The 19072-nt window shown below is 50.5% G+C and overlaps 1 protein-coding gene across 4 annotated transcripts in view; it reads left to right on the top strand.

Moving 5' to 3' along the window:
• The window catches only part of NFASC (neurofascin), a 160260-nt gene that overhangs the window by 24583 nt on the left and 116605 nt on the right, over window positions 1-19072 (top strand). For 3 of the 4 annotated variants that reach the window (XM_081120684.1, XM_081120685.1, XM_081120683.1), the window contains exon 2: window positions 9419-9591. The exons of the other annotated variant lie outside the window; for it this stretch is intronic. The gene's annotated coding sequence lies outside the window, so the exon portion shown is untranslated. The remainder of the gene's footprint in view (window positions 1-9418; window positions 9592-19072) is intronic. 4 annotated transcript variants of the gene reach the window in all.

Raw genomic sequence — 19072 nt, 5'->3', positions numbered from 1 at the left:
CGTGCATGTACTTGTTTAAGTCGCCGTTTTCAGTCTCTCTGGGTGTACACCTAGGAGGCAATTGTGGAGTCATATGGTAAGTCTGGGTTTAACTTGCAGAGGAACCGCCAAGCTTTTCTCCCCGGCAGCTGCCCCGTTTTACATTCCCACCAGCAATGCACTAGGGGTCCAGTCTCCACATCCCTAGTGCTTATCTTTTGACTTGACGATCACCCCTCACAGTTCTACTCACGTGACTTAGTACAACAGGGGCTGCCTCTGCTCAGAATAGGTCCTTAAGCCCACCCACCTTGGGCCAGGCGCCTTAGCTGCTTCCAGTGCCTATCACGCCATGTCTCACACTGGTTCTGCCTTCATCAGCTTTGGTTCTTTTCAGTTAGGGAGCTGGACCTTGAGAAGCTGGCTGCCTGTGTGGTCTCCCTGAGCGAGGAGGGACCCAGGACAGCTGCAGTTTCCTCACGACCAGTCTCCGCCTTCCCCGCGCCCGGTCTGTTGACTGGTTTCTGGGCTGGGCTGACCTGCCTCTCATGTGCCTTCTGTCTCCCAGCTCCAACCCCTGGGGCCCCATTATGTGAACATGTGTGATCTCAAAGTTCTTGGCTTCACTGCTAAAATGATGTTTTCAGCCTGTTCAGGCATCCCCAAATGACAGCTGGCTTTCAGGGGCCCGACGTAGGTGGTATATTAGTTTTCTATAGCTGCCGTAACAGTACCACAGGCTGGGTGGCTTAAACAACAGAAATCCATTTCTTCACAGTTCTGGAAGCTGGAAGGCCGGGGTCAAGGTGCTGTCTGGGTTGGTTGTCATTTCCCTGTGTCCTGACATGGATTTTCCTCTGTACGTGTCTATGTCCTAATCTTCTCCAGTCATATTGGATTTGGACCTACCCTAAGGACCTCATTTTACCTTAAGTACCCTTTAAAGGGTCAAAATTCAGTCCACATTCAGCGCTATTCTGAGGCACTGGGGGTCAGGACTTCATTATGTGAGTTTGGGGGGCTCAATTCAGCACCTAAGAGATGGACAGAGCAGCAAGGATGCTTAATGGTGAGGGAGGCAGAGCCTCTGGGAGGGCTGGGGTGGGGAAGGGCCTTGACATTCTTCTGGGCTCCTGCTTGGCTTCAGAGTGACTCTCAGGCAAACATCCGTGGAGGAGGGGAGAGTGATGGTGGCAACAAAGAGGGCACTGGGGGTTTTGGGGAGGCGGGCAAGCAGTGTCCAAGATCAATAATTTATTCCTGGATACCACGCAGGAGGGTGTCGTCATGGCAACAGGCCAGCTCGGAGAGGTTGGCCTGACAGTTGCCTCTTAGAGCTGCTGCTCCTCACTCGGCTCCTTTCTCCCTCCCTCCGCTGCCCCCTCATTTCTCTTGTGTGTGTGTCTCGGGGGCCTTTTTGTGGGGTGGAACCTGCCTGCCTGCTCTCACTGTGGGGCCCACAGCAGCTGTGGCAGCCCCTTCCCCACCCATGTGACCCCAGGAAGACGACCAGGGTAATAACCTGAATTTTCTTTCTGGAAAGACCCCCCAGAGTCGTCCCACGGGCTTTCTGCCTGCCCTGCCTTTTGCATTGGGGCCAGGGCTCAGAGTGCTTCTTTTTCTCAGCCGGTCTCTCGACATCTACGAGCAAGTTGGAGGCGTTGTCTTCTAACCACACTCGCTGTTAGGTGCCTTTGTCCTCAGAGAGGTCTGCTCAAGCGCAGCAGCTGGGCAGGACCTTGCGCTCCTCGCCCCCGGTGGGCACCTCGGCTCTGCCCATCACTGCCTACAGCAGCTGGTCCTTCCTTCCTTCCCCCTCCCGGCCTTGGTGGACAGGAGAAGGCCGGGAGCATGCAGCTAACCAGAGTCTGTAATCCCCAGCATGCTGTAAGCTCCGTGGTTCCCCAAAGAGGGACCCAGTAAACACTTGTGCTGTGGTGCGCAGTGAAGGAAGGGAGGTCTGAACAAGGCCTCAGAGAATGAGTCAGAAGCACCCTCACACCATGCTGGCTTCCACGTGGATCTCTCCCGGTCTCTCCCGGAGGCTGGTTAAGCCCAACAGCTGCACTGAGCCTCGGCAATTGAGATCATTGAATTTTTAAAGTTATTTTTTCATACGCATTATCACTGCTCCCTTGATTCACTGGCTGTCACAACTAATAAGGGATCTGGGCCTGTAATAACCGTTTAAGACTTAATGTTATTAGGCTTGTAATTGCTGCTAAGGGTCTTGTCTGTTCTCTGAATTTGTAAACCCTCATGCACAAAGATTAAGAAAACATACCCCTAAGCTGGAGGCTGCCCAGGGTGCTGGGGAGGTTGGAGACCAGCTTCAGCTGCCTGGCTGGTGTGTGAGTTTCCTGATGGACCTGGAGCTGGGGGTGCAGACATGCCCGGGAGCATCTGTGGGCCCCCCGCGGGGATGAGAGGGAAGAGAGGGGTGTCCTGCAGAGAAGCATGGCCTGGGCTGCCCTCTCGACAAGCAGCTGCTGGTGGAAGAGCCTTATCTCCAGGGCAAGGACAGCCCCTGCCCTGCCCCCCTCCTCAGCCCAGCGGCTCAGGGCGCTGATGGCCCAGAGAGATAGCGGTGATGTCCTAATCCGATGGTCCTGATGCTGCCCCAGAGATTAGAGTGGACAGGAAACCCAGCTGTATTAGAAATGTCTTCCTCTGGGCTTATCTCAAGAAATGTCCCCGCTTCTCCCCACAGGGGATACTTTTCCACACTTGGCTCTCTCGAGTCCTCATTGAAAAGTGTGTTTTGTGAGTTCGATAGTTTTGCTGTGGTGAAGGGCCAGGGCACATGGCTGGCTGTCCCTGGTATGTGGGCCAGTGACCCTGTACCACCCTTCTCGCCTACCTGTGACAATCTCAGCACTGCGGCCTGTGAACGCTGCCAACCAGGGCCAGGGCTTCTGCCTTCCGCATACCTCTCTCCTGCCAGAAATTAGCATGGAAATTCTGCCCTCTTCGGTTGTCTTTTTCTTCTTTGTGGTAAAACACACAAATGTAAAATTTGCCATTTTAAAATGTGCAACTCAGTAGCATTTAGTACATTCACAGTGTGGTACACAATCATCTCTACCTAGCTCCAGAACCCTTTCGTCACCCCCAAAGGAAACTCCCTTCCACTCCCCATCTCCCCTCCCCCAGCCCCTAGCCACTCCTACTCCGTTCTTGTCTCTACCAGCTTGCCTAGCTGCATAGTTCATGTAAATGGGCTCATACAATATGTGGCCTTTTGTGTCTGGCTTCTTTCAGTACCATAATGTTTTCAAGGTTTGTCCACATTGTGGCCTGTGTCAGTACTTCATTCCTTTTTAGGGCTATATAATATTCCACCATCTGTGTACCACATTTCGTTTATCCATTCATCTGTCGGTAGATGTTTGAGTTGTTTCTTGTGAACAGTGCTATTACGAATGTCTGTGCACAAGTTTTTATTTAAGCACCTGTTTTAGTTCTGGGTTTACACCTGGGGGTGGAATTTCTGAGTCACGTGGTAATTCAATGTCTCACTTATGGAGGAATCACCAGACTTTGCGCACTTCTTTACAATGTCTGTCTCCTTTTGAGAGGGAGCAGCCTGCTCCTTAAGCCCACTCCAGGCTCTCACCTTTGGCAGCCACTTTTGGAAAGTTTCTAGTTCTTACCTCCTGGTGAGGACATGGCATGTGTGGACACAACAAAGGAATCTCGTGGTGACAGTGGAGTGATTTTAATTGCCTTACCCGATCTGTCCTCCAGAGCTGCACCATTTGGGGGCTGTGGTGGAGCCAGCTCGGAGCCTTGCTTCACCCTCCCTAGCAGCAGTCTTCAGAGACCTTTCCTCTGTGCTCCTTCTCTGACTTTGACACTAAACAGTATTCCCAGCTACATCATTCCTATTCTTGCCTCCATCTTCCAGTTTAAGAAAAGAAAAAAAACACACACACCCAAGTCTTCTCTTACAGCATAAAATGTGCCACCATGGGGCCCATCAAAGATATATGCTACCGGCTTTGAAAGCAGCTCCGAAAGCAGCTTCAGGAATGTTCTGAGCGCAGGCGCTGAGTTGTTGGAATATGCATGCAGCCTCCCAAGGGGATTTCTTTGAAGAGACGGCACTCATTTCAATGTGTAAATTCTGGTGTGTTCATTTAAAAGATCAGTCAGAAAGCTTTATACGCATACAATAAAAAGACAATGTGAGTGGTTATTGAATTACGTACACCTCCAGGAAATCAAAGAAAGATATGCATTTTAGGAGGTTTAGGGAGATGAAGTCCAAAAATACAACCTGGGAATGTGTTGGGGTGGTTAACACAAAATAGTGTTGCCCAGCTGCTGGGGAGGAGAGGGGTCGGGGAGGAGCCCAAAGGCTTAGAACAAGCTCCCCGTCTTCTTAAGGGTCAGTGGGGCAGTTGGGTTATCCCAGCCGCCAGGCTGGCAGGGAAGGGATCCTGAAGACTTTGCATTTTGATGATTCTCCACTGGGGGGCAGCGTGAGGAGATGGGAGGCTGGTGCGAAGTACAGGTGACCCGGTACCTCGCTGAGTTGAGCTTTAAAAATTTAAAAACAGCATGTCTCTTGCCGTAGCATGGACAGTCCAGGGCTGTCCTTTAAGGGTTAAATATTTAGCCAGCTTTGGATGTCTGGCAGAGAAGGTTTGGGCAAAGCCACTAGAACAATGCTCATTCAAAAAGCTGAAGTCAGCAGTGAAGGGTTAGAGAAGTGGAGTCGCTTTCTGATGAGATTTCAGAACCAGGTTGAAGGCTGGTGGCACTGTCCCCATTTTACAACCAGGCCCGAGAAGTGGATGACAAGGTCAGCAGAATTTCAGAGCCAAGAATAGATCCCTCCGCAAGTCCATCGCCACAGTAACTCACTCCCAGGTCTGAAGAATGCCTTCCTCTGGGGAAATACCACTTCTGGAAATGGTCTCATGCCTTTGTCTCCTTTGTCCCAGCAATTATTTACTTGGGGTCAGGTATTGATGGGTTTGACAGCAAAGCAGAGAAGGATGCTATGGTGATTCAAAAATTTTTATATTGCAGCGAATATAGATATATATGTATATATAATGAAATATGCCATTTTAACAATTTCAATATGCAGTCCAGTGGCATTTAGTATATTCGTAGTGTTGTGCAACCATCACTATGGTATTTCCAAACCTTTTTTATCACCCCACATATAAACTCTGTAACCATTAAGCAGTAACTCTTCATTCCCTGTCCCCTCTAACCCCTGGTAAACTCTCTTCTACTCTCTTTCTGTGAATTCTGTTCTAGATCGTTCATACTAAGTGGAATCATACAATATTTGTCCCTTTGTTTCTGGGTTATTTCACTCAGCATAATGTTTTTAAGATTCATTGATGTAACATGTACCAGAACTTCATTCCTTTCTTATGATGGAATAATATTCCATTGTATGGATAGACCACATTTTGTTTTTCCACCCATCCGGTGATGGACACTTGGGTTGTTTCTACCTTTTGGTCACAGTGAAGAATGCTTTGATGCGCACTGGTGTATAAGGATCTGAATCCTTGTATGCAGCTATTTTGGGTAGGAATTGCTGGATAGTATGGTAATTTTATGTTTGACTTTTGAGGAACTGCAAATTGTTTCCCACAGTGGCTTTACCATTTTACATCCCCATCAGCATTGTAGAGGGCTCCAATATCAGCATCCTCACCAGTGTTGTTTTCCATTTTAGTGGTGATAGCTATCCTAGTAGGTATGGAGCGGTAACTCATTATGGCTTAATTTGCATTTTCCTAATGACTAGTGATACTGAGCATCCTTTCATTTGCTATTATTCATTCGTATGACTTCTTTGGAGAAATGTCTATCAAATCCTTTGCCCTTGTTAAAATTGTGTTGCTTGTCTTTTTTGTTGTTGAGTTTTAGTTCTTTTTATATTCTGTGTATTGAACCCTTGTCATATGTGTGATTTGCAAATATTTTTTTCCATTCTGCAGGTTGTCTTTTCCCTTTCTTGATAATACCCTTTGATGCACAGAAGCTTTAAATTTTAATGAAGTCCAGTTTACCTATTTTTTCTTTTGTTGCTTGTGCTTTGGTTTCACATCTAAGACTCTATTACCAAACCCAAGGCCATGAAGATTACCTGTAGTTTTCTTCTAAGAGTTTTATGGTTCTTATATTTAGGTTGTTGATTGATCCATTTTGAGTTTATTTCTATATGTGGTGTGAGATAGGAGGCCAACTTCATTCTTCTGCATTTGCAAATCCAGTTATACCAGCATATATATATTTTTTAAATCCTCGCCTGAAGATATTTTTTCCATTGATTTTTTTTACAGAGAGTGGAAGGGAGGGAAGGAGAGAGAGAGAGAAACACCAATATTAGAGAAACATCCATTGGTTGTCTCCTGTATGCACCCCAACCGGGCCCAGGGATTGAACCTACAACCTAGGTATGTGCTCTGACTGGGACTTGAACCCGAGACCTTCTCGTGCACAGGATGACTCTCTAACCCACTGAGCCACACCGGCGGGGCCAAGCATCATTCTCATTGAGTGGACTTTGCACTCTGTCAAAAATCAATTGGCTATAGGATATGAGTTAATTTCTTGATTCTCAATTCTAGTCCGTTGGTTTACCTGTTCTTAAGCCAGTACCACACCCATTTGACTACTATAGTTTATGGTAGGTTCTGAAATTAGGAGATACGGGTGCCTGATTTGTTGTTTCTCAAGATCATTTCGGCTATTCAGAGCCTCGCCCAGCCTCAGGCTACGCCGTTCCGGGAGCCCTCAGGTTCTCCTCCTAGACGCACTTCGAGTAACTTACTTCTTGATGGTTGCTCCCAGCCTGTGGCACTGGAGTCTCAGTGCTCGGCGGGCCTCAGAGGCGCTCCTAGCCAGCATCCCCCTCAGTGCCCGGGTTTCTGTGGCTCCTCTGACAGGGTTCACCAGCTTCTGTTTAAACACTCAGATAGCTCTGGCTGGTGTTCCCAGTGGTTAGGGCATCAGCCCATGCACCACAGAAGGGTTGAGGGTTCGATTCCTGGTAAAGGGCATGTACCTGAGTTGCAGATTAGATCCCCGGGCCCTGGTCGGGGCCCCTGCAGGAGGCAACCAATTGATGTGTCCCTCTCATATCTGTGTTTCTCCCTGTCTCTTTTCCACTCTCTCTAAAAAAAATCAATGGAAAATATATCCTCAGGTGAAAACAAACAAAAAAACAACAACACTTCAGACAGAATCCTTCCCAACAGCAAGCTTCCTGTTGTAATAGAACTTGCTTTCCATTCTGGGAAGTGAAGATTATGCGCCCAGAGATGAGACTGGACCCTTTGGGCACAGCAGTTAACAAATGCAGTTCGAGGGCTGCAGGCTCCCCCAGCCCCACCCTGACCCTTCCATCCCTGTAGTCTCGGGCCACACTCGGGCCAAGTCCCCAGTCCCCAGATCACTTATTGCTGATCTGTTCTGGTGTGGAGGAGTGGGTGGGCTGGGCATGGCACATCAGTCTTCTTAGGAGGGGGCTGTGGGTGGCAGGGGAGTGATCCTGGGGGGGGTGGATGTAGGGAGTGCTATTTGGCTGCCTGCTCGGACAGCATGGAGCTCCCCCAGGCACGCCAGCTGTTGCTATAGCCATCCTGTGCTGGTGTGAGCTGTCCTCTGCAAATATGACCCACTTTCAGGCTACCCAAGGCCCTGGCAGTTCCCTGCCCCCACTGCATTCCTCCCCTCTGGCTGCCACCCTGTCCCACCCCATAGCCACTGGAGCAGTGTCCCTGGGTTGAGAAAGGGTCTGTTATCTGCAGGTGGCTCTGGGGAGTTGGCCAGCATGGCTGCCTCGGTGAAAAGAGCTAAGGGGGAAGGGTCGATCAGCGCCAGGGCCTCCCTCTGCTGAGTGCTGGGAATTATGTCCCACTCTGGGCACCACACGTTACAAATACTTTTTCTTATTAGCAAAAGTAATGTATGTTCTTTGCAGAAAATTTAGAAAATAGAAATCAGCACAAGGGCAAGAATGCAAATTAACCACAATTTCAGCTCCCAGAGAGAGCCATTCTTACCCTCTTTTTGTAATCTGCTTTTGTCACATAATAGTTTTTCATATGACTAAAATATTCTTGTATATTATCTCATCATTTTAATAACTATATAATATTTCATTGCTGATGACAGTATTAAGAAGGAAAGATTTTTTCTTAGCATTTACCGTATGTGTCAGGCACTGACTCTTTGTAACTTGAGGTCGATACTCTTATTAGTATCCCAATTACGCAAATAAAGAGAGTGAGGCACAGAGAAGCTGAGTAACTTGCTCAAGGTAACAAAGCAATAAATGGCAGAGCCCAGTTCATCTGGCTCTAGCACCCTCATTTCCACACTCTCCTGCCTGTCAAACCACGGACATGCCATAGTTTATTTATCATTTCCCCTAGTGATGGCTGTTTAGGTGGTTTCTAACTTTCTACCAATATAAACAATATTCTGATGAACATTTGTGTGACTCCAATATTATAATTATCCTTGATTATTTACTTAGTATCTACTCCCAGCAATGGAATTTATGGAACAAAGGGCATAAGCATTTTTGAGACTTTTTGATGTGTTTCCAGCTGTCCTTCATAAGGATGTTATCAAGTCCACTCAGCAGCAGGATAGGACTGGGCCCAACAGTAAGAGGAAGCCTGATCCACTGAAGCCTGAGCATCATGGGGGAGACAGGACAGAGCAGTGAGTGGAAACAGTTCCATAAGGTACAACTAAGGGGACTGGAGTTATTTACCCTGGAGAAAACTTGGAGTGCTGGAGGGGTGAGGACCACTGCCATGGCTGTAATCGGACACGTGGAGGCTGTCGAGTGGAAGCGTCCCCCAGGCCTCGGAGCAGAGGCGGACCAGTGGGCTGAATCTGAAGCTGTGGAGAGCTGTTGTCCTGTTCGGGGCCAGCACACGGCCTTGGACAGGCAGGATGGGTGTTGGGTAAACGTTACACCGCCCGCTGCCATCACTGGCTTGGGTTCGTGTGGGGCGTGCCTGTGGGGGGGGCTGGTACCACCCATGCCACACTGCTCCCCCACAAAACATTACGTCTCCGAATCTTAACTGGGGGATCTGCTCCCCAGCCCACCCCTTCCTCGAGGAGCCTGGCCCGGCCTGGTACCTCTCCCTGTCTGTTCCCTTGGAGCCTGAGCAGCACAGCCTGGCTTGTGTCATGGGCCGAACAACTCCTCCATTATGCATGAGGGGGACCCAGCAGTGAGCGAGTGAGCAAGCCCGAGTGTGGGGGGCGAGTGGTTATTAATAAACGGGTGTATTGTGTGGAGTTCCATTCACAGCACTCTCAGAGGACCTGGTGGGCTCGAGATAATAAAGCCCTGTTTATGCCACGGAGGGCTGGGGAGGTGGCAGGCGGGCGTGGCAGGGAGCTAGGAAACCAGGGACTATTTCGATTCCACTTCTGGCAGGGCTGCTGTGTTTGCTCTGAGGTCAGCATCCAAGGGGTTTGGCTCAGGCCCACATCTGTCTGCTGGATGGCCCGGGGTCTCAGAAACGCCTAGCTTTCCATCCACACTCGTCCCCATGGAGGGAGACTGAGAAGACGCTGGATGAACTGGACCACCACTCCATCAGGAGAGAGGTAGGGATGCTCAACTCTATCCTATTTCCTGACCTCCTGTCCCTCCCCCATCCCCCTTTCCAGGTGAGCCCTTCCACTTGGGCTTTCAATGGCTCTGAAGGGGCATGTGCTAGATTGTGCGTAATTTCCTGACGATGCTGGAATTGACAAGGTCTGCAAGAAGCTTCCTAGCCAGGGAGTGGCCCAGGTTGGTGTTAGGATCTGGAATGTGAAGCCAGCAGGCTAGAAGGCAGAGAAGCGATTATAGTGAATGAGCTGAAATTTAAAAGAGAGGCAGGGGACAAGGCTCCAAGCCTGGATGTGGGTGGGCAGGGGAGCTCTGGTCTGAGGCACGAAGGTGTCTGGGAAAGGGAGATGCCGAAGAGCATCTGGCAGAGGGAGAACTCAAGGCCGTGTATCTCATTGCAAAGGCCGCGCTGACTCTGTCTTGCTCACATTAACGCTGTGCCTCTCCCTTTCTCTCCTTCAGCCCTTTGCTGTGGTCTCCAACATCACTAACCAGCCCTCTCTCCAGCCTAGCCCGGCGCTTTCAGTCTATATATCTCTGGATCTCCGGCTAGGAATTTAGAGCTTTGGGTTGGGAAGAAATAAGAAGAGGTGATTTTGCTCTCAGCTGGATGGATGATTTTGCTCTAGAAGGATGGAGAGCAGGTCCTGGTTCAGGGGGTCTTTGCTCTCTGTCACTTAGTGCTGAGCCAGAGCAAGGAGAAAGCCAGGGCCCAGGTAGGCCTTGGTCACCTGGCTCCATCAGGAGCTGATGCTCCCTGCTTTGACCTTTGCAAGTGGCTCTGGCCCAGCGCTACCCTGAGTTAGGACCCTTACATCTCGAGACAGCTCTAAGATGTGTGCGGATTTGGCTGTGAGTTGGGAGGGAAAAGAAGGCCAGTGGTCGGGACAGTCTGTCCTGCCCTCCTTATGGGTACAGGGCTTCCTGTGGCTGGGGTTTGGACCCAGTGACTTTAAACTTTTGTTTGGATTGAAGATTCAGTTACCCTACTTAACCCAGGAAGGCTTGAGGCTGTATTAGAGCCAGAATGGGCTGATTCTAGGTTATTGGAGGAACATTGCATCCTTGGCTCAAACCAGAAGAGGAAATCTCCCCAAGGCAGGCCAGAACTCCCCACCCCCACCCCGGACAGAGTGTCAGGCTGCTCCTACACCCCTGTGCCCAGAGCAAACAGTGCAGCTTCCTTGGGCACAAGCATCCCGGCACTGCCCACCCTGGCCTGTCACCAGCTGTGGGGTGAGGGAGAGGCCCTGCAAACAGTGTAGCCCCCTCCTTGGGTCCCCCACTATTAGAGATTCTGTGGACACTCCCTCCCCACCCCCTGCCTCCCACAGTCTGAAAGCAGTGACTATTCTTAGAAGCATCTGCATGTTCCTAAGAGCACTGTGTCTGTGATGTATTTGCTGGGCTGGATGCTCTTCTACTTACTTAGTGAGAGCTGGCGGAACAGCTGGAGGTGGGGGTGGGGGTATATGTGGTCAACCCAACCATCTCAGCCCGCCGGGCACCTGGCCTGGGGGGATGACCCAGCATCTTCCACCATGCTTTTCGGGGGATCCTACTGGCTCTGTTTTATGGTTGTCAGTTGTTGTAGCGGGGTCTTCCTCACAGGGGCAGGCAGGTTGAGTCATGCTGTGGGCACTCCCCTCTCTGAGGCTGTAGGCTCATGGTAGACCAGGAGGAAGGTGCCTTCCCAGCGATGGGAGCACCAACCACTGTAACAGTGGTGACTGTTCATTCAGAGGTTGCTCTGGGATAGGCACTGGTCTGAGCAGTTGACGTCGGTCCTCTCACGTAAACCTCCCGACAATCTATGCTACCCTCCTTCTAGAGTCTATAAAACTGAGACCGAGGAAGTCCCACCGCAATGGTAGTGACTGAGCCAGGTGCCCACCCGGCCCCGGAACCTAATCTCTGTGAGCGCTTATGTCGTATTGCCTCCCAGTAGAAGGCCACAGCGCGCATTGTTCTGATGGCCACAGGAAGGAGTGAGGTCAGATGCAAGGAAAGACATCCCAGCAGTGAGAGGGCTCGTCTTCCTTGGGGACCTTTAAGAAGCATCTAATTCTTCCTGTAGGCTGGACTCCAGGTGGATAACCACCACTTGAGGGATTTCCTCTCAGTGGCCTGTCCATGGAAGGTGCTGGACCATCAGCAGTAACACACAGCAGCTTCTGGGCCCACCGAGTGCTCGGATTTAGGGTGTGGGAAAAGGCCAGGAGGCTGGAGAATTCCCCAGAATGGGCGAGGGAGCCAGAGGGAAACCACACTGGGAGCTCTGGAGCGGCCTGTGGGTTAATGGGGTTTTGTTTCCTCCCTCCTGTCAGATGCGCCTCCTTCACCCAGAAAGAAGTCCTCAGCCTCAGGGAAGAATGTGCTGAGGGCTGTGTGTGTGTGTGCTCCTGTGTGTGTGTGTGTGTGTGTGTGTGTGCTCACGTGTGCCGCGTGTGCAGACTCCTCTCCCTTCACTTGCTGCAGTGACGTGTGGGTGCAGCCCGCAGGTGGTGGTAGAGTGTCAGACACGTGGGTGCGGAGCCAGGTTGCCTGGGTGCCAGTCCCAGTTCCACCCCTAGCTCGGTGACTCCCAGTTTCCTTGTCTGTCGGGTGTGATGTTAATAGCGCCTGCCTCTTGGACTTTGTGAAAATAAATAAACTCACTCATGAAATCATTCAGCACAGGAGGAAGAGAGGAAGATCCCTCTACCCAGGGCCTGTGGCCATTTCGGTCTCTGTGCCACCCCCACCCCAGACTGTCTTACGCTGGGGCCCAGGCCTTCGTGCGCCCAGCGCCAGTAGTTCTGTCTCCTGCTGCTCGCCCGGGTTCAGGTTAAACACCCTGGCAGTCCCCCCTGCTTCCTGCTGCCACCCCATTCGCCCCCGCAGCAGCCAGTGCGAGGGAGATGCTCAAGGTCCAGGTCTTTGCTCCCTGGCTGCCTTCTGGCTTATGCCTCATTTCTGATGTCACGGGTCTTCCTCACAGCTCAGCTGGTGCCCAGCTCGTTGGGGGCCTGGGTATCGAATCATGGCTTATTCCACCCCCTTCCTGCCCCATGACAGGCTCCCCGGGGCCCTGCCTCCAGCTCTTGCATTTCCAATCCAGCTCCCTCCCTCTGGCTCATGGTCCTGGCTGCACCTGCCCCAGAGCCTTCCCTTTCTCTGCCAGCACCCTCTCCCCTCCCACCTCTGCCTTGTTCCCGGTCTGTGCACCATCCAGCTCATACATCTCAGGGAGCTGGGGACACTTTGCATGCCTAGAGCAAACATCTGTTGACATTTAGAAATACTTAGAGGCCCACATTTTTATTCCTGTGTGAACACAGCATATTCTCTGATATTGGAAACTGAAAGGTGATGAAGGCAGCCACACACACAATCCCTTTTAAAAAGTAGAGGTGATTTCCCACTTAGCTCTGGATTGGGCAGGGTCAGAGTGAGGGGGCTAGGTGGAGGAGGGTGGCACATGCTTTCTGGCTGTCCCCACTCACCGCATTATGCTCTGGATATATGTCTTCATTCAGTTCCTTTCATAGCCTGATGAGGCAGACACCACCGTCCCCAGTCTGTCTGTAGAAGGGGAAACAGTGAAGGCAGTGACTTGCCTAAGGTCACACAGTGATCAAGTGGGAGAGTCAGAATTTGAGTGCAGCTTCTAGAAGAAGGCGGGTTGGAGAGGGGATGCTAACGAAGACACACCTGTTGATTACCCTGGAGCTGGGTTTCTGACTCGGAGCAAATCTAAACATCCTGTTCATGTGCCTTCTCCCCGTGTCTCCATCCCTTGGCTGTGGGCCTCTCTGCAGGGAAGAGGGCAGACCCTTGCCTCCGCTGCTCTCTGTCAGCCTCCGGGTTAGACCAGGAGGGTGGTGACTCCGAAGAAGCCACATGTGCCTGAGAATAGACCATATGGAAAAAGGGAAAGAAAATAAGGAATCTGGAAGTGCCTGAATGATACATGATTAGCAAGTCAGAGTACCTCACCTCCCTAAAAATAAGCTGTGAGGGAACATTGTGCAGAGTTTTTGCAGATTGTCCAGGAGGCCGAAGGGCTGGAAACCTGCACAGGCCATGGAAACCGCTGCTTCACAGGCTCTGGCCTCTTCTCAGAGCACCCCCCTCCCCATGGCCCTCAGGTCCCCTGCTGAGGGCTCTTTGTCAGGAGGACATAAGTGGCAATGGTAGGTACCTGCCACCCTGGCCCCCCCCTCCACAAATCCCCAACTAAGACAGGATCTGTTAACTAGTTCTGAGGGAACATTCGGAGCTGTAACCTCCATCAACCAGAGTCAAGGTCTGATGGGGTCTTTGTTTGGCTACCTCGCAAATTCTGGGGTTGGTGGGAGAGGTGAAGGCGGGAGGGCCCTGCAGGCCTCTTGGATTCAGCGTAGAATCTCGGGGTAATACGGTCATCTGGGATGTACACCATCCTTCCTGAACCTGTACAGTCTGCTTCCTAAATTACCACTAAAGCATGTGACTCTTATCCGAGCTCTTCAGGTTTTTGTTTTTTAACTTTTAAAATCTACTGTATGGAGGTGTAATTTACATTCAGTGACATGCTCGTTTTAAGGGTGTAGTCAGCTGAGTTTTGACAAGTGTATGAGCCCATGTAACCCCCCACTCCAGTCAAGACGTAGAATGTTTCATCGCCCTTAATATTCCCTCATTCCACCTGAGTCAGTCTCCCCAGGCCTGTCCCCAGGCAGCGCGAGCAGCTTCTGTCATGATAGGTTGGTTTTCCTGTTCTGGATACCCGTGTGTGCACTGTGGTCCGTGGGGTCCCTTCTGGCATTGGGTAAGCCTCAGGGGAGAGTGAGAGTTACTTGGGACTCACACCTCTGTACCCTTCAGCCCCCTATCCCCGGTCTGTGGACCTGACATTCCAGGGTCTGTGGCAGGAAAAGCCTCCCCCTGCCTCAGCAGTCAGTCCAGGGAAACAGTAGAGAGAGGGGATTTGTGGGAGTTTGAGCCTGTGGAGGATGACTCTCAACCTAGAGATGGATGTGGGGTTCAGAAGGGAAGCCCTGGGTGATGTGGGGGTGGAGGGACAGCTGGGATGTCCTTTCCTGCTGCAGGCTTTGTCCCCAGTGTCCACTGTCACCACCATTCTTTGCATCCACGTGGGTATGGAAGCTGCTATCCTGGGGAACGTTTACCGTGGAGTTCCAGGTCCTTCTGAGTGAATTGAGCGGCAGGGAGGTGGCAACAGACTTCAGAGGCAGCTCCAGGTGGGGTGCGAGAGAGAACAGGCCAGCTCCTCACACTGTGGTGTGGCCAGGTCCAGCCTGTGGGGCCTGGCAGGGAGGTGTGTGTCCCACCCAGCAGGAGATGCTGGAGGACAGCCAACGGGGAGCTTGGCTTGCTGTGGTCCGCACGCCCGCCTGCGCCTGGGTCTGTGGCTTCCCTTCTCCTTGGGCAGCAGATAAGACTGACTCTTGCATGGTGGCTGCGATCCTACGAGGCGTCCTGTTTGAGGAGGACATTTTGCCTTTCTGGGACCCAGGGGCCCATTTTTACAAGTGGGTATATTTTAAGGGTGTTTTCAGCTCTTGGGGAAAAGGGATACAAACTAACATCAAGATGTTGTCATTATGGTATTTTTTTTTTCCTATTACTATTTCATTGTGGTAAAATATACACAATATAAAATGTACCATTTTAGCCATTTTTAGTACACAGCTCCTTGGCAGTAAGCACGCTCACATTGTTGCACAACCATCACTGCCACCCATCTCCAGAACTTTTCATCCCCCTCAGCTGAAACTCTGCACCCACTAGTTACTAACTCTTCCCTCCATTCTACCGTCTTTATGGATTTGACTACTCTCAGAACCTCACAGAAGTAGAATCATACAATATCTGTGTGTCTGGCTTCTTTCACTTAGCGTAAGGTCTTCTAGGCTCGTCCATGATATAGCTGAATAATATTTCATTTACGGATATACCACATTTTGTTCATCCATTCATCTAGCAATGGGCATCTGGGTCATTTTTCCTACCTTGGCTGTTGTGGACAGTGCTGCTATAATGAACATTTGTGTGCAGATCTCTCTTCAAGTCGTTATGATATTTAAATGCTCAGCAGCCCTTCCTAGCAATGCTTCCTGCTTAAACCTACTGCCGCCCGAAGCCCGAGTGGTGGGCGTTTCTCTCCCCCAGCCTGCTACTCTGTGTCCTCTGATTCAGTGCCTGTGGGGATGGGGTGCTTCAAACACTTGTCTTCGGTGGGTATTGGGACTCGGGTTTCCCAGGCGATGGAGTTTTGAGTTCCTTTCTCTACAGGCTTTTCGTTTTTCAGCGTATCTTAGTTACCCTTGACCACCAGCTGACTTCTGGAGTTTGATTCCATTAAGCTGCTTCTTTTTTCCCCCTTTTTATTGAATTTATTAGGGGTGACACTGGTTAACAAAATTATACTGGCTTCAGGTGCCCAATTCCACAACACATCATCTGTACACTGTATTGTGTGTTCATCACCCAAATCAAGCCTCCATCCGCTCCCCCCTGGCAGTCATCACATGAGTTTTTCCCCTTTTTCTTTTTCTCTGTTGCTCAGTCCCTCCCCTCCAACCCAGCCCTTCAGCGCTCCACACCCCAACAGCTGTCAGTCTGCTTTCTTATCTATGTTTTGCTTGTTAGTTCAGTTTGTTCATTAGATCCCACATATGAGCGACATCATGTGATACTTGTCTTTCTCTGACTGGCTTATTTCACTTAGCACAATGCTCTCCAGGTCCCTCCATGCTGTCCCAAAGGATGGATTAGGGTGAAATTTCTTTCTTTGTTATAGCCGAGTAGTATTCCGTGGTGTAAGTGCACCACAGCTCTTTCATCCACTCATCTACTGATGGCATTTGGGCCACTTCCAGACCTTGGCCAGGTACTGTTCAAGGGCTGTCACGTTTATAAGGCAGCCTTGTGAGGTAGGACAAAACCTGAGTTTTAAGGGTGAGGAAGCTGAGGAGAGGCTCAGAGAGGTTAAGTTACTTGCCCAAGCTCACAGGGGCCAATATTTTTTCTATACACCACCTGAACACCTCCCTGTTCCTTCAAATGCAATGAGCCAGAGGAATTTCCTCAACCTTTTCTTTTAAATGGAAGTCTGGGCCTGGAGTCCCCCTGTGATTTGAAAAGAAAATCCTTTGGGTTTCCTTGCCCTCGTTTTGGTAAAATATGGAGTTAGCAACTAATTTTTGTTTTACTTTTCAAAATACACAAAAGTAGAGAGAATAGTGACATGAATCCCTATGTTCCTGTCACTCAGCTTCAACAATCAGCACTTGGTCAGTCTTGTTTCATTGATCCATCAGGTTCCTCTCGTTGATTTGTGGGGTCTTCCCAGGTGTTTTGGCAGCAGGTGGTGTTTTCTGGAAGAGGGAAGAGGAATCAGCAGATGGGGCATCCTGGAGCGAAATCTCTTCCCAGCTGGAAGAGTGTTAATTGCCACCGGTTGGAATCCCCTCTGATGGTTTATTATTCTGCTGGTTACTGAGCACCTTCCAGGAGGCAGGGGGAGGGGCAAATCTTTGAGAGACCCAGGGAGACCTGGTGGGGTGGTATGCAGAGAGACTCCCCTTTCTTAGAGCATTTTACTGGTTGATTTCATTGAAATTCTTCTGAATGGAGGAGAGAAGGTTATGTGAGGATAGCTGTCCCCTTAGGGGAACAAGCCAAGGCCGTCTGGGGACAAAGCAGGGAAGGAGTCTGTGGCCTCTTCAACGGGATCTAACGACATTTTCATTTTCATTTTTTAAAATAACAACGGTGTGCCGGGTACTGGGCTAAATGTGGGGATTCAACTACGACACATTCTTGGTATCTGCTCTCAGAAAATTTGTGGCCCACCTAAAGAATAGCTAATAACAAGCAACTTGTGTGTGTCAAGCCCTGTCAGAGTACTTCATGTGCATTGTCTCTTTATACTCCCCAGAGCAGTAAGATAGGTACAGTTGGCTCCATTTCACAGACCAGAGGCTGGGCTCACCGCACCCCACCTGTCAGTGGAGAATGAGTGTGGGGAGGGAGGGGCAGGGAGGAAGAGTGTAGAGGGAACAGGGACCCTCTCCTAGGCTGCAGGATCTGCTTCTGTGGGTCCCACCAGACATGCTTTCTCATAGGATTGGGGTAGCCACATGATACATTCCTCTCTCATCTCTATAGAGGACGGGGGGGGGGTATTTTTATTTGGAAGACAGGGCAGTTCTTTGGCAAGAGAGGAAGAATGAAGACTGGAACTTGAGAGTTATTTCCTCAAGCGGCAGAAAGGGATGGAGAGAAAACTGAGTTGGGTTTATTTATTTGTTCTGCTTTTATTTAAAAATTTGGCATCTTTCAGGAGAGATGAGTTGCAGGAGTGAGTTCGCTTTAAGTATAAGGAGGGAGCATTTTCTGATCTGGTTCGATTTTGTCCAGTGATCAGGTGGTTTGGGTTCTCATGGCGGGTGGGCCCTGGTCGCAGGAGCAGCCGGTGGTGCCATCCCTCTCCTGGGAGACGCTGGATTGGTGTGCCCAGTTTCTGAACGAGGCCTGCTTTGTGAGTTTGAACATATTTTTCCAGGGTTAGAAAATAAGCTCAGCTCGTATCTCTATAGCAGGGGCAGTGAGTGATTTATTTTAAAAGAAAACCTATGAACATCTTTTGCACTCACCCCAGGCAGCCCCTCATCCCTGCCCACGTTTGAGCCGTGACCTGTGGGGTTAATGTAGGGTAAGAAGGCTCTGCTGGCTTCACGAGAAAGGGATGTGAAACGTTGAAATGAGGGTCCCATGCCAGGATCTCTTTTAAGAAACTAAGAGAAAGGCGAAGTGTTTATTGTTGTCATTTTAATTTTTAATTCATTTGGAAAAAAAAAAGGCTTGGGTTTTCTCCGCGAGGTGGGGTGAGGTGCCATCTGAGACACAGGAGAATGGAGCACCTCAGGTTCTTTCCAGCTGTGCAATTTTGTTTTATTTTCTGATTGTCCCCACCCTGACTTCTCAGGTTTTAAATTTAAAAGCAAGATTTTGTGCAGGATCGGCTTCAAAGAGACCCCCAGAGAAAATCCTGTCTTCACATTGCTGCACTGTCTCCATCTTTGCACCTTGCCGAGAGAGAGGAAGCAGGTGACCGCGGATGAGGGCGCCTGTTCTCCGAGCCCAGGGCCTCCCAGACAGGCCGAAGATACGGAGCGCGCCCGCTGCCCTTCCTCCCGCTAGGGGACTGCAACTCAGTGGCCGGTTGCTATGGATACGAGCAACTGAGGCTCCCCTGGGGAAGTGGCTGCAGTGGAGGCGAGAGGTTGTTTGTTGTGGTGATGCTGATGTGAGGCCTGGTGTCAGTTATTCCCCACGATGGAGCCTCAGCGTGGGGAGCGGGGACCAGCCTTGCCTGAGCCCCCACCTGGGCCCCCCAGAACCCCAAGTGGCCCATCCGGTGGGTGTGTGCACTTGAGGTAGGCCACACCTGTGCGGAACAGCTGTGCTTTAAGTGGCTGATGG

This window comes from Miniopterus schreibersii (genome assembly GCF_964146895.1).
Source record: "Miniopterus schreibersii genome assembly, chromosome: 19".
NCBI lineage: Eukaryota > Metazoa > Chordata > Mammalia > Chiroptera > Miniopteridae > Miniopterus > Miniopterus schreibersii.
Note: the sequence above shows the minus strand (reverse complement) of the source record. Positions and strands in the feature narration are given on the sequence as shown.